Genomic DNA, 14,950 nt, shown 5'->3' on the forward strand with positions numbered 1-14,950 from the left:
CCCCAGACCTCCCCTGACCCATGTTCCTAGTCACCTTCCTTTATATCCTCATTAGCTAATAAGCTATGGAGTCCAGAAATGAATACAACACACCAGATTGGGGCTGACCAAGACACGGGTCAATAGGAAGTCCTCATTAATCTAATATTCTGGTTAATCAATAGCACATATATCACAAAAAAGGTACTCAATTTGAAAAATTTAAGATAAAAAAAAAAAAACACTGAACTTACTCTTGAACATAACCAAAAATCTTGTGAGATATTCAGGTGCCCACAGTGAATGGAAATGTGGCACTGCTGCATTTGGCCACTGCCAAAGCTAAGGACTTTTTCCTTAAGCTTTACTGGGGGCAAAAAGACTATAGAAGGGTCGGGCAGTGTTCCCTTGGCAAGGAGCCGTAAGCTCGCTCTTCAGCTCTTCTTTTGGACTCAAAGTTGCCCTGTCATGACTATACAAGACTGGGAACAACTTGAGCTGGAGCTCAGGCCTCCTAGGGCTGGCGGCCTCCCATGAGCCACAATCAGGAGACAATTACATCCTAGTTTGGACTCTCCCAAGAATTCTCATCCCTTCTATAGGAGACGCACTTCTCAGATGAGAGCCCTGAAGCTCAGAAGGGACGTAATGTACCCAGTATTGATCTCCAGTGTTGCCTGAAAATGATCTCAAATGCTTTTGCTATAGAGATCCCTGTTTTGTTTTGTTCTTCTCCCCCCATCCACACCCCAGAGTCCTCAAACGCCATTGGTGGCTTCGTTGGGTGTTTAAAGAACATTCTAAAAATTCTTCTGGATCAAACATAACTCATTCTTGTTTCTTATATTAAAGTCATTTCTAGGTAATAGCTCTCTATCCTAGAGAACTGAATGATCTCTTTAATAAAGAAAAACTACTATCCACAAACAACAGTGTCAGTTGACACTGACAATATATTTACTATTTGGTCCCATTAGTTTCCCACCTCTTAGCAGGAGAGGTTCAGAGATTTAGATCTAGGATAAAAGGGACTTCAAAGTCCATCTAGTCCTTTGCTTTACGGAGAGGAAACTGAAACCCTCAAATCAAGTCCTATTGGTAGCTAAGGTTTAGGTCCTCTGAGCCTATTGTTTCATTCTCTTTTATTCTAATCTTCTTAATATGGTTTAAATGTGTTTCTTTGTCAATCACAAAATGTGAGTATTTGAAAAAATCTAGGGCCACCTTGATCAGACCTAACTTCTAAGTGGAGCAAACCTATTCCTAACCTTTAAGAAATCTTTACCAGAACAGCTTTGTTAGATGGTCATCTGGTCTCTGCCACTTCTTCCTGCCATCAGGTCTCATTCTACATCATTGTAACTTTATAACAACTTTCTAGTTGTATGAACTTCTTCACAAATTTTTTTCCCCATAAGTTAGTTATCAAATGCTGTCACACACAGGTTATCTTCCATCCCTTTCATCAGGTTAAGTGACTTGCTCAGAGTCACAAAGATAAGAAATGTCCAAGGCCAGATTTGAACTTAGAAAGATGAGTTTCTTGACTCCAGACATAACACTTCTACACAGCAGCTGTCCCATAAATGTTTATAAATGCCCAATGGCACTTGCTAGACTTACAATGTGGGGACTAGGAAAACCATGCTGGTAGATTGTGGTATGGCCTTGGAAAGAGTATCAGACTGAGGCCCATTCACTGCCATTCACCAAATGGGGCCACGAAAAACTTCCCTTTCTCTGATCCAATCTCCCTGAGGCAAGTCTTATGGCTGCTCAGAATAGCTCCCTCCTGCCTGCCTCCCGCACAATAGTTTGACTTTGAAGCTATCACTCACTCTGACTCCTGTTGGCTTTTCTAGCCTTCTCTCAGCTACTTTTTTAGCCATTCTTTGAATCCATCTGGACTTCCCCACTGGATGTCTCTGCTTCTATACTTCCTTCTCTTTTGAATGCTCTATCTCTTCATCTGCAACCATCCTTCAAAGCTCAGCTCTTCTATAGTTTTCTATGATTTTTCAGATGATTGTGATATTATTCATTTGCTCTTATAACATTTTACCCCCATATTCTATACTTAAAATTTAGATTCTACTTATCAACATACAATTATTAAATTGCTACTATGTGGCTAGCATTTTATACCTCTCCTTCCCTCCCTTCTTATGCTGAATGAACCTGGGAAAGAGAAATAAAGTGAGAGACAAAGGCTATTAGAAACTTCTGTTGTGCTGGCAATAACTTCCGGGACACAAATTGGTACTATATCAACTTCTTGAACCAATGTAATTAATTCTGAACTCTGGATCCAATGTCAAAATTTTTTAAAATATCAACAATATTTTCAACTAAGATGTTTAAAAAACCGAACACTAGTACGCTACTCCAGCCTTGTCAATGTATGCTACTTCAGCATGTTGAAGTTGCCTAATCAAATACTTAATAAGAACCTCCTATATCCCAGGTATAAAAAAGACAAAGACAAAAATGAAACAGTCCATAAAACTTTGTGGGGATGAAGAACTGAGTTAAAGGAATGAAACTGAAGAAGTAGATGATGAAGATGAAAATAAAGTTGGTGGAGAAGATAAAGTTGGTGGAGAAGAAAAGGGACAAAAGAGAAAACAAGAACCAGAAGATGGGGGAGATGAAGATGACTAAGTGGAATAATCTATTTTGAAAAATTCCTATTGTGATTTTACTATTTTTATCCATATCCCCTAGGATCTCCAGAGGCACAGAATCATTGGCCTAGGTAAATCTAAAACTGGAAAACACCTCAAAGGCCCCCTAGACTAAGCACCATGTTATACAGATGAAGAAACAGAAGCCAGGAGTAGAAGTAACTTGCCTAAGATCACACAGGTATTAAGTGCCTGCTGTGGGATTGGAACCCCATCCACAAGGTGATGGATAAGTGGTGGGCTTCAGCTCCCTCCTCTGTAAAACTCGATTGAGGGACTCTGGGGTCTCATTCAGCTTCACATCCAAGGCTCCTTAATCTTTCTACTGTGCTACACATAACTCTGATCCTTTGGGGACCCTCCAATGCCAAACCCAAGCAGTTCATTCCTAGAGGTGGGAAGAACCAATAAAGAATAACTAAAGGAGCAAAGCGTCCTGGACCCCACCTTCCTGGCTTTCCCCACTTGCTCTCTGAACCCATTAATGTCACTTGAAGTTTCGCCATCTCTTCCAGTCACACACCTGTCTCAATAGATCTTTGCATCTTCCTCAGCACCAAGGACAGCGCTTGATGCCCAGCAAAGCAGCCCTTAAGCACTGAACTCAGTTGAACCTGGTGGCAGCCCTTACTTCAGAGATGTAGCCACAACAATAGCAGCTTGATAAAAACCAGGTGCCCCAGAAGCAGGGGGAAAGGATGAGCTCTACTTATTTGTGTCTTTCCTATATGAAGGAAAAACAATTTGAGTGTAAAAATAAAAGGAAATAAGTCAGCTTTTTTAAAAGGGAGAGTCACCATCACTTTCGTACTAGAGATCAGATTTGCAGGTTTAAAAATATATAACTAGTTATGTATAACTATATATATATATACTATATATTATATATGTCATATATATAATATATACATTGTATATAATTATATATATAACTAGTTATAGATAACTATATATATACTATATATTATATATATAATATATACATTGTATATAATTATATATATATAACTAGTTATATATAACTATATATACTATTATATATCATATATATAATATATATTGTGTCACATATATAATATATATATATTATATATGTCATATATATATTATATATAATTCTATATATAACTAGTTATATATAACTAGAGTCCAGTTATATTGAAGAGACCAAAAGCTGTAAATCCCCAAACCAAAGAGGATTCAAGCTCCTGCCAATTAGGAGAACATTTGTGAATCCCCCCTACTCTCACCCAGTGGGACCACCCAATATACACAGCCATTCCAAAAAGGCAAAAGGCAGAGAGTGGGAGCCGCTGACAGAGATTAATTAAAAGCCGAACTTTGTACAATGTTCTCAAATTCACAAAGTGCTTTATGTATGTGATCTTTTTCCACCTTTGGAACCAAAGGACATTGGGAATAATAGCTATTATTGTCCCTATTTCAGAGACTTGTGCTGCTTCTTTGATTTTTGAACAGATGAAAACAACTATTTCTGTGCTTAGGAAAATGAAAAGGATTCTAGCCCTGGAGCTGGCAGGAACCTCAGAGTCTTCCCAAACCAACCCCCTTATTTAGTACTTGCCCAATGCTACCCCAACTGTGATGGAGCCATGGTGAACTGGGGCGGGGGACAAAGAGGAGGCAGGAAAGTTAATCAGGAAGATGTCATAGTTAAGGCTGTGGCAAAAAAGGAAGGAAACAAAGGTTGGAGATGGTTGGGAGGCGAATTCCAACAATTAGATTGTCAAAGAGAAGTGCCAAATTGTCAACAGGACAGACAGGGTCTCCCATAAGAGGGGATATTGATGTCAGGAGAAGTGGAGCTTGGGGCCTAGGAACTTGGAGATGACAGGTCCTGTGGTCCAGGGCAGAAGCTGTTCTAAAGCCCCCAGGATGGAGATGGAGGCTGGTTTCTGTGGGAAAGCAGCCTTGAATGAAATCTATAAGAGAGGATTGGGAAAGGGGGAGGGACAGTGTGAAAATCACTTCAACTGTCTGGGTCTCAGTTTCCTGAGAAATTCATAATTCAAACTCTAAATCTTTGTGACCCCAAGAAATCGATCCCTAATTTTTCACTACTGACATGCTGGGGAGGAGAGATGGGATACACACTGGCTGCAGAAGTGCCAATAAGAGTTTTTGTTTTTTGTTTTTTGTTTTTTTGCAAGGGTGGGGGTTGTTTCTGTTTCTAGGACAGGGAGTCCTAAGCTTGCTTTTAATGCTCTTATTTGTGTTTTGCCTTATTTTTCTGCTGACAGAGGGATTCTTGAGTTTTATTATCTTTCTGGTGATATTTTAATCAAGGAAATGCCCAGAAAGTGTGTACAAGAACACCATGAACTTGGGCAGAGCAGAGATTTTGCCCGGGGGAAATTAATCATTCTCTCTTGGATCAGATCATTGTCCTAGAATGTCCATTTCCCTTTGCACCAGAGAGAAATCAATACCAGTCACTAAATTATTCAGGAGGAGCTGGCTCAAGTTTCACTGGGAAAGAAAACTCCAGGCTGCGCACGGACCAGTGCTAGTAGTCTCTGTTCTAAAATGAGGGTGAAAAGGGTCATTTTCCAAACACTTCCTAAGGTTCTACTTGGAGAAGCAGAAAAGAACAAAGCAAAAACAGTTGTAAAGCAAGAACAATGACCTGCAGAAATGGGAGGCAGAGAGGGCCTCCTGGCTCATCTGGCCTCCAACCCCTGGAGTTACAGATGAAGGAAGTGGGACCTGAGAAGGGGAAGCGTCCGAGGAGTAAGAAGCAGAGGCAGGATGGGAAACAATCAATAAGCATTTAGCTGTGGTCTTTGCCTTTGCTGGGGATGTGCTCGAGAGGCTTTTAAACGAGGGGGAGAGAGATAGAGAGAGGCAGAGAGAAGGGAAAGGAAGACAGAGAGCTGGGAAAAGCCACCAGGGGGTGCTGCAGTGAACAGAATGCTGAGCCTGGAGTCAGGTAGAGCCTAGTTCAAATGCAGCTTCAGAGTTTATTGGCTGTGTGATCCTGGGCAAGTTATCCTGTTTGCCTCAGTTTCCTCATCTATAAAAATGAGCTGGAGAAGAAAATGGCAGACCACTCCAGTACCTTGGTCAAGAAAACCCTAATGGGGTCATGAGGAGCCCTACAGATGAAGAAGAATGGGGGGGAGTGAAGCTTCTCGCCCCAAATCTCACTGGTAGTCAGCATAAGAGTGGGCTTTTAACCCAGGGTCTCTGACTAGAGAGATATAGCAGCCTTTTTTTCCCTGAGGCAATTGAGGTTAAGTGACTTACCCAGGGTCACACAACCAGGAGGTATTAAGTGTTTGAGACCAGATTTGAACTCGGGTCCTCCTGACTTCAGGGCTGGTGCTCTATCCACTGCGCCCCCTAGCTGCCCCATTTACCAACATCTTAACACACACAGTAAACAAAACAGGTGTCTGGTCAGTGTCTTGCCAACAGGCATCCCAAAGGAGGAAGGGGAGCCCCACAGACCTCAAGAACTCAGAGAGGAGTTTCAAGAGGCCAGTGATTCCCTGGCCTGGCAGGCCCTAGCCTCTCCAGAGACAGCTCCCAGGCCAGTCTCCTCCAGCATGGGCCACCCTTCGGCTTGAAGCCTTGGGGCGAGGCAAAGGCTGCGGGTGTGGGAGGCAGACTCCTTGTGGGATTTGCCGTGGTCATTGTCCCTCTGCCCATTGGGCAACCATGGAACCAGGCAAGTTCACAAACGGTGACTGAGCATTTGCTCTCTACAACATTTAAAACACCTACTATGTGCAATGCTGGGGATTCAGACACAAAAAACCAAGTCCAGTCCCTGCCATGAAGGAGGGAAGAGGCCATCTAGACACAGAAGGAAGCACAAAATTATCCGAGGAGCAAAGACACTTCATACCTTCATGCGGTATGTTCCCAGGTTGGTATTTCCATCCCCAGAAGAGTTTAGCGTCATCTGCAAAGATGGAGCGTTCACTGGCAGCTCCCGTCTTCCCGATTATCTACAGAAAGATCAGAACACGATCAGTGTGTGTGCAGCCGCTGATCCTGGAGGAAGCTGGGGCCGAGTGGGAGAGGACTCTCTGACCCTCTGATCGGGAAAGCTTGTCCGGACGAGGGCTGGGTCAGATGGTCCCCGAGGCCCTTCCCACTCGCTCATCATTCTAGACAGACAGGAGCCCAATTAGAGCCCCGCTCTTGGGGTGACTCGAGGAACTGGATTATGGCTGATGGCCCGAGGTCTGGGGACATGACCCGAATCCCACGGGGACTGTGAGTGCTGGAGAATGACAGCTGGTGTTTCTATAGCAACTAGGATTTGCAAATTGCTTTGTAGACAAAGACTCAGGAAATCCCTCAAACGGCCTTGAAGTGGCTGCTTCCATTACTGTGATTCCCATTTTACAAGAGAGGAAACTGAGGCTCAGAGACAAAGCAGATTTTTATGGAGGGGGCCCTGCTTTGTAGGGACAGCTAGGGGGCACTGCCAGGCCTGGAGCCAGGAAGATCCAGCCTCAGCCTGGAGCCAGGAAGACCCAGTGTTCCCAGCTGGGAAGCCCTCCAGACCCTCTGCCAAGAAACCCCCAAATGGGACAAAGAGGCAGCGTGACTCAAAAATGAGTGAACGGGAACAAGAAGCGCATTTTCATCAGCACACTTTGAGTACACTTTACTTGAGAAGAAAGACCACTGACTTTGGGATCCAGGGACCTGCATTCAAATCCTCCCACTTTTTGGGCCCCATTTCCTTCTCCAGACCTCTGACCTTCTGTCCCTGGGTGGAGGGGGAGGGCTGAGCAAGCTGCCTATGAACAGATGTTCTGTGGGGCTGCTGGCCCTTTAATCCTGTATTTTGCGCACTGATTTAAGTGACTTTTATTCCAAGTTTGAGGCTCACAACTGACCTGAACTTCACTTCCTATATTCTTCCTTTTTGAGGGTTGAGCGGAGATCAACTGACTGGCCCAAAGGACCTGGAACTCAGCTCTCCATACAGATAATCAGCTGGGGACCCCATAACCCAGGGGGACCCCCACCTCTCCTCATTCCAGCATATCCCGTGCTGCACTTGGCTGTGCCATCTTTTCCCTTTCAAGATCCCTCCTTCTATTTTTCTTTCTTTTTTTTTTTCCCCTGAGGCCAGGGTTAAGTGACTTGCCCAGGGTCACACAGCTAGGAAACCCTCTACTTTTCTTAAGTTGTTTTCACGGATTCCAAGGCAGAAAGACCTTAAGAGATCCAACTTCTTATTAAAAGAGAGAGGAAATTGGAGTCCTTATAGGTGAAGAGAGTTCCTTCCAGTTAAGATTGTCAGCAGAGCTCCCTATAACCTCAGAGAGGGGAAAGTGAGGCAGAGGAGAAGCTTCATAGCCCCTCACCGAAGTCATAGTCCTCTTGGAGAATGAAGGACAAACACAAAAACAACAAACGCAAAGCACTCAGATTCTCATGGATTGACCACCAATAAGTCCCAGGCCAAGGCCCATTTGGTCATGGTTTGGGTCCAGATTGACTCAGGCTGAATGTAAATAGCAGTCATCTCTGCTTTAGACAGAAACTCTGAGGATCTCCTCCCAGCTATTAATTTTTTAGATTGTTTTTTCTTTGGACTCGGTAAAAGAGGAGATTCTTTGTCTCAATTTCTACCAAGCCCCAATCACAGAATGGGTTCAACCTCAGTTTCCATCTTCACTTAAAAAGACCAAGGTCTCCCATGTCAATCCTGGGCCATCTCCCATCATCCTGATCTACCTCTGACCACTGGAACCACGTGGCTCTGGAGGCGAAAGTGAGGCAGGTGACCTTGCCCAGTCCTCCCTCACTTAAATCCACTTGCCCATCATGGCATCCCCTCCCTGATGTCATGGGAAAATGAAGGACAAATAACAACAGCTGTTACCATTGCCATCTTCATCAGATTAGTGAGAGCACTTAAATCTTGGTCTATTACTTAAACTATAGTCAGGAGCACAGCAAAATAGAGAATAATCAAGCCCCCTTCTCCTTGGGTTTATTTCTGTTCTCTCTAGAACCCTTTCCAGTGCTAGAGATCTTATTTGGTCACCAATTCATGCTAAAGCGCATCTTATAAGACCAACAAGTAGAGGGCCCATTTCTTTTCTAAATATAGAAACCGGTTTTAAACCTTTTGATTTCATGATTACATAAAAGCCTGGCTTGGCTTTTCTCCTCTGGGCAACTACCAAGCTAGATTTTTTAGCCCCCAAATTCATTTCTGACCACATTTCTCCCATTCGTGTCTCCAGTGAGATGGGACAGCAAGCACACAGATAAATGACAACAATTAAAAAACCTCGACGATATCGGTAAAGTTCAGGGGTGGGGGTTGACCAGGGTGGGGAATTCCTCTACCTGTGCAAATGACAAATTCTGAACAAAGCAGTGGTTTCCAAAGTTGGAGCCAGAGCCCCTGGGGACATGACCCATGGGGGGTGTGATTAAGCAACTAGAGGGAGAAGGTACATGAAATCTTATTTCTATCTACTTATTTATTCATTTATTTGTTTGTTTGTTTGTTTACTTATTTATTTACTCATTTATCTATTTATCTATCTATCTATTTATTTATTTATTTTTATTTATTTATTTTTTAATGGCTTTTTATTTACCAGATATATGCATGGGTAATTTTATAGCACGGACAATTGCCAACCCTTTTGTTCCAATTTTTCCCCTCCTTCCCCGGATCCCCTTCCCCCAGATGGCAGGTTGACCAATACATGTTACATATGTTAAAGTATAAATTAAATACAACAGATGTATACATGTCCAAACAGTTATTTTTCTGAACAAAAAGAATCGGACTTTGAAATAGTAGGTACATGAAATCTTAACCCCCCCCCTCCCATCATGAGGGCTCCTGTCCAACACAAGCACATCCAGCCTCCTCACCCAACCCTTTTCAAATTCTCCCTTTCCTGTGCAAGTTCCTAAACCGCCCCTTGTGTGTCTCTCTCAGTTATACCCTAATTACCACCTGAGTGCCAAAGCCATCAGATGGGGAAGTGCCACCTGGCCTCCTCCCCCTTTCCCAGAATAGACACCCCTATACTCCTAGACCATCTGCAGGCTGCAGCAGGCTCTGAGCTCCACAGCAGTTTCTAGGCAGGAAGAATGTCCCCTATAGTTTTGGGTGGAACAGAATGAGTCCCCCCAGATTAGTAAATAAGGACAAGATGGGATCTTCAATGCTAATCTCATTACACTGTCTTCTCTGGGCTCCCTCCCCTCCCTTTCTCTCTTGCCAGCTGGCTGAGGAGGGTAGAGTGTTCTCCCAGAAGCAGGTACTAGGAGTCACTCTCATCCCTCCCCATATACAAAGGGTTGCTTCCACATCTCCCTCCCTCTGACGCCATCCTGGTGCAGACCCTCACACTCATTTGTCAATCTGATCTTAAAACTGATCTGACATCCCTTCATTCAAAAAACTCCCCACTGAGGCAATTATTTCATCTCCTCTTGTGCTTGTTGAGTTCATACATCTATGCTCAGTGGTCCATGGAAATGGTTTGTAAGCAAGTAAATATTCACCTACTGGGGCTCTCTGGTTAAGCCTCATTTTACTGATTCACGTCCTGGACTTAGAAGAGCAAGTTCTGGAGAGTTGCCTGAGAGATAAGGAAGTTAAGGGACTTGCCCAAGTGTATACAGTTAGTGGAAGAGGCAGGATTTGAACCCGGGCTTGCTAGCCACTAGCTTCCTGCATAAAGTGTGGTCCCTGTTGTTCCCTCTCAGGCTCTATCTAGCACAGCACACTACATAAAGCCACTGTTTCATTCTGTTAAATGAAGAGAGCTTGGGAATAAAAGCACCTTGGCCAAAGACCATTCCTTGGGTGCTGGCTCACTGCCCTCCCAGCTGTCTCTGGGTCCCAGCCACAGGCTCCCAAAGGAGCTGCAGAACAGGAGGGTGAATTGGGATGGAGGGATGAGGAGGACTTCCTGAGTGCCTAGAGGGAACTGCTTTTGGCCCCTGTCTTCTCTTTCTCAGATTAGGGTGGACACGTTCTGTGTCCTCTTCCACAGCCAGGATACTTTCTAAGCTTTCACAGGGACTCCTGTAATAAGGGACTATCTGGTGACCCTGACTATTTAAAGCTCCTTAGAGCCTTACCATACATGATTGCCACAACAATGGTCATTACACACATGGTCCCTATGCTCAAAAACTTTCCAAGATGCCCTTTCACTGCAGGCCAGACCCCACTTTGGTTAGGAGGCAGCCTAGGGGGTAGTCGGGCACCTGATGTGGAATTAGGAGATGGGGGGTCATTCACCAGCTCAGAAATGGCCTCAATGGGGAGGGAAGGCTCACAGCCTCCTTTTCCCACATTGTTACACATTATTCCCCTCCAGGAACTCTCTAGTCTAGTCAATGGAGTGTCCCTGCTGTTCCTCCCATGAGATAGTCCATTTCCCTTCACCATCCCTTCGCGCTTGCTGTTACCCCTGTGAAATGTGTGCTGTTTATCTCTAGCATCCCTGGTTTCCTTCCTCACCAAAGTGAGGGGAATCTTGGGAATCGCAGTTACACAGCACAACACTGTGAGCTGGCGGAGGCCCCAGAGCTGGTGCGGGTGTGGGGGGCTTTATCATCTTAGGAATACCCCACCCTGACTGCATCATGCTGGCACCCTGGGACAAAGTCTGCCTCGCCTTGGGTCTTACAGCTCTGCTCTTCAACATAATCAGTACCACACTCTAAATAAAATTTGAGGGGCTTTACAGACAGAGCCTACGGCTCTGGAAACAATAATCCAAGGGGAAAGCAATTATAATGGGGGATACTGCTCCTCCCAGCTCTATGGATCCTGGAGGCAGCCCAGCTATGGGCTGGGGTCCAGCCTCTTCCCTGGCACAGGCTATCAGTGTAGGAAAGGCCAAATCTGGGGAGGAAAGGGGAGGTGTCCCACTCCCGGGAGCTCTTGAAAAGCTAGTCGGTACTAGTGCATGTGGCACTGGAGGCAGGAGATGGTGTTAAGATCAAAAGGCAGAGCTGATAGCAGGATCAAGGGTTCAAGGGCAGAGCAGAGACATGGTCTGGGCAGGAGAACCTGCTCCATGCTCTAGCTCTCCATCCATGGCCCTCCAAAGGATCCAAGTGGAAATAGCGATATAAAAGTGCTCCTCCATTTGACAGAGCTGATCGGAGTTTCCAGCCAACAAAATTGGCTGCTTTCTGTCTTGGGAGTCCATTTTTGTCTAAATGATGCTTTTCTTGGGCTCCTCTGCTCAGAGAGACCTCCCAGAACAACTGTACTGGCTGATAACAGACACAAGCCCATCAGAATCCCCAAGTTAAGGTACCTAGCATCTTGGCAGAGGGAGAAGATTTTATTTATAGCCTTTGTTTTTATATCATGTTAAGTTCTAAATGTGTTTCCTCCATTACAACAAATAATTTTTTAAAGAGGAAAAAAATTAAGTCTAGCAAAACTCAAAATATATTAACCCAGTCCAGCAGAAGAGATAATGTCTATACCCACAATGCCCTACCTCTGCAAATAATGAACTCAAAGATCCATCCCCATGTCTTTTTTTTTGGGGGGGGGATAGATGGGTGTAGAACCTCGACTAGCCCCAAAGTGTGCTGGACCAGAAGCCCAAGACATCACTCTCCCTACCTCCCACTCCAAAAGGACACACAAACCCTGGACTTGATTTAGTTGATATTCTTAATAATATTTAATAATTACTTATAGAATATCAACTGAATCAAGTACCTACTACATGCAAGATACTGAGTGGAGCCCTCAGGACCCCAAAACAAGGCATCCCTGCCCTCGGGAACTTATATGCTATAGAGAAAAATAGTATATTCTCCAATAAGTAATTAAAGACAATGTAAAAAATGCGTTTCATATGTGGATTCTAGGTAGAGTGGGGCCTCTGCCTGAGGTGAAAAGAGGTTCTCCTTCCAGGAGAACACTATATACAATAACAGCAAGATTATGTGATGATCAACTGTGATAGACTTGGCTCTTCTCAGCAGTGCAATAATTCAAGACAATTCTAGTAGACTTGGGATGGAGGGTGCCATCCACATCCAGAGAGAGAATTGTGGAGAAGGAAGGAAGGAAGGAAGGAAGGAAGGAAGGAAGGAAGGAAGGAAGGAAGGAAGGAAGGAAGGAAGGAAGGAAGAGAGAGAGAGAAAGAAAGGAAGAGAGAAAGGAAAGAAGGAAGCAAAGGAGAGAGGGAGAGGAGAAAGAAAGGGAAAGAAGGAAGAGAGGGAGAAAGGGGAGAGGAAAGAAGAAATAAGTCCTTGAAGACAGCTGGGTGGATCGAGGTGCACACATTATATACTATGCTCTTTGGGGTGAATGGCAGTGGAATTCTCGGGTCAGGATACCATTGAGACCCTGCTAGCCAAGAGGTGAGAAAGCATTAAGTGTTGCAGTGATGAGAGAACTCCCATTGTCCCTTTGGACCATCGGTCTCTACAACAAATGTCCTGAATAGGCAAGACAAGAGCCTAAAGGAAGGTGGCCGCTGTGCAGGAAAAGGGGACAAGGGATGCTATGGGAGAGTGTGGGGTGAGGAGAACAACCCTGAAGCGGCGAGCCAAACCTGGAAGACCAGAAGGATGGTGCACCCAATAGAAATGGGGAAAACCTTGGAAGAAAGGAGGGACTGATGATAACTAATAAGACATTTGGAGCCCAGGAGAGCCCCTGGGGTTACAGACATAGGTCTGGGGGTTTTCTCCACAGACATGATCACCACAGATCTACTTCAAGGGAGGCTGCCCTAACATGGGTTCCTGTACCTGCCTCCTCTAAAGACATGTGCAGGGACTTGCTCCTGATCACACTTCAGATGATAGCATTTTTTAATAGCAAAGTATGTATTAATTAATGTATATACATTGTTTTAGATATAATAGACTTAATTTATTTATTCCCCCCCCCTGAGGCTGGGGTTAAGTGACTCGCCCAGGGTCACACAGCTAGGAAATGTTAAGTGTCTGAAACCAGATTTGAACCTGGGTCCTCCTGAATTCAGGGCTGGTGCTCTATCCACTGTGCCACCTAGCTGCCCCTAGACTTAATTTAAACATAACTTTTCTAGGCACTGGGAAACGCAAAAATTTATGTGACCCACTTTACTGCAGTAGTTTGGGACTGAACCCACAGATACACCTCTGCCTTTCCAGCTAATGGCTAATGGGTGAATTTGTTTTCCAGATTCTGTGGCTATTTGGAGAGCTGTACTTATTTATTTGTTATTTGTTCAGGGCAGGGGAAGAGACAGAGATAGGTCCCTCCATTACCTGTTCCAACTGGCTTGTCCCATGCCCTGATCAGAGTGGCTACCCGGAGATGAGCCGCATTATCTGTCCCTGTGTGTTCAGCTGTCGTTCAGTCTGTTTGTCCCCGGACAGTTTTGTGTACGTTTTTGCATGTGGCCATTGTCTCTCTCCACGGGATCCAAGGACTCTTTTGAAGGCTGCCGTGTCACGTCCCTGCAGGCCTTTGGGAAAGACCATGTGGCCCATCATGATGGCTAATGATGAAGGGGGCTCTGCCCTCCTTCTGGGATGAGCCATGTGGGGCTCCACGGAGCAAACCACTCCTCCTTGGATCCCAACCAATCAGGGCCATGTGTTTGGGTCCAGCAGTAGGAGTAGGGGCTGAGCGCATAGTTAATCGAGTTAGACTTTCCCAAATATGGCAGATCTGGAGGCAGATGTCCTTCCTTGATTGCTCTAAGACCTTTTGATTAGATTAGTCTCCTTTTCTTAAGGAAACAGAAATGTACCAGAGGCCACCAAGTAGTTTTTTTTTTTTTTTTTTTGAAAATGTACCTCACTTTATATACAGAATTAGAATTTGCATAAACAATAACATCTTTCAAAAATAATAACAATAACTTAATAATTTAGTCATGACACCAGATCATACCAAGTAGTTTTCAAAGCACCAGCTCATTTCTCTGCATTTAGTCCAGATTATTTCTCTCTTCCTATATTGCCTGCTCATTTCAGCTCCAAGGATCCGGATGCCAGTCCTTAGAACCCGGGACCTAGGCAGGCTTTTATGCAAAAAAAGACCCAGGGACAGCTCACAGCTCGAGGCTTTAGGCTCCCCCAACTGCTGCTTCACAGCATTAGCATAAGTAGTTCAGCCAGAGGGGAATTGGACAGCAGCTGAGGCAGCCTAATCACCCCCCCTGGGGAAAGCCCGGGGAATTCGCTGACCAGCTGGAGAGAGCAATCGAATCTGGGCTAATGAGAATTCTTCCTGTCTCGTATCTGGGGTCTGCTTGGAGCACATGTGTGCAAACGCTGGGGCCCCC

General features: G+C 44.7%; 1 protein-coding gene across 5 annotated transcripts in view; it reads right to left on the reverse strand.

The window, feature by feature from the left end:
* MAP3K13 (mitogen-activated protein kinase kinase kinase 13) overlaps positions 1–14,950 on the reverse strand; it is a 75,365-nt gene that overhangs the window by 25,907 nt on the left and 34,508 nt on the right. For all 5 annotated transcript variants that reach the window (XM_074264255.1, XM_074264252.1, XM_074264253.1 and 2 more), the window contains exon 2: positions 6,535–6,637. The gene's annotated coding sequence lies outside the window, so the exon portion shown is untranslated. The remainder of the gene's footprint in view (positions 1–6,534; positions 6,638–14,950) is intronic.

Source organism: Sminthopsis crassicaudata, chromosome 4 (genome assembly GCF_048593235.1).
Source record: "Sminthopsis crassicaudata isolate SCR6 chromosome 4, ASM4859323v1, whole genome shotgun sequence".
NCBI classification, from domain to species: Eukaryota; Metazoa; Chordata; class Mammalia; order Dasyuromorphia; family Dasyuridae; genus Sminthopsis; species Sminthopsis crassicaudata.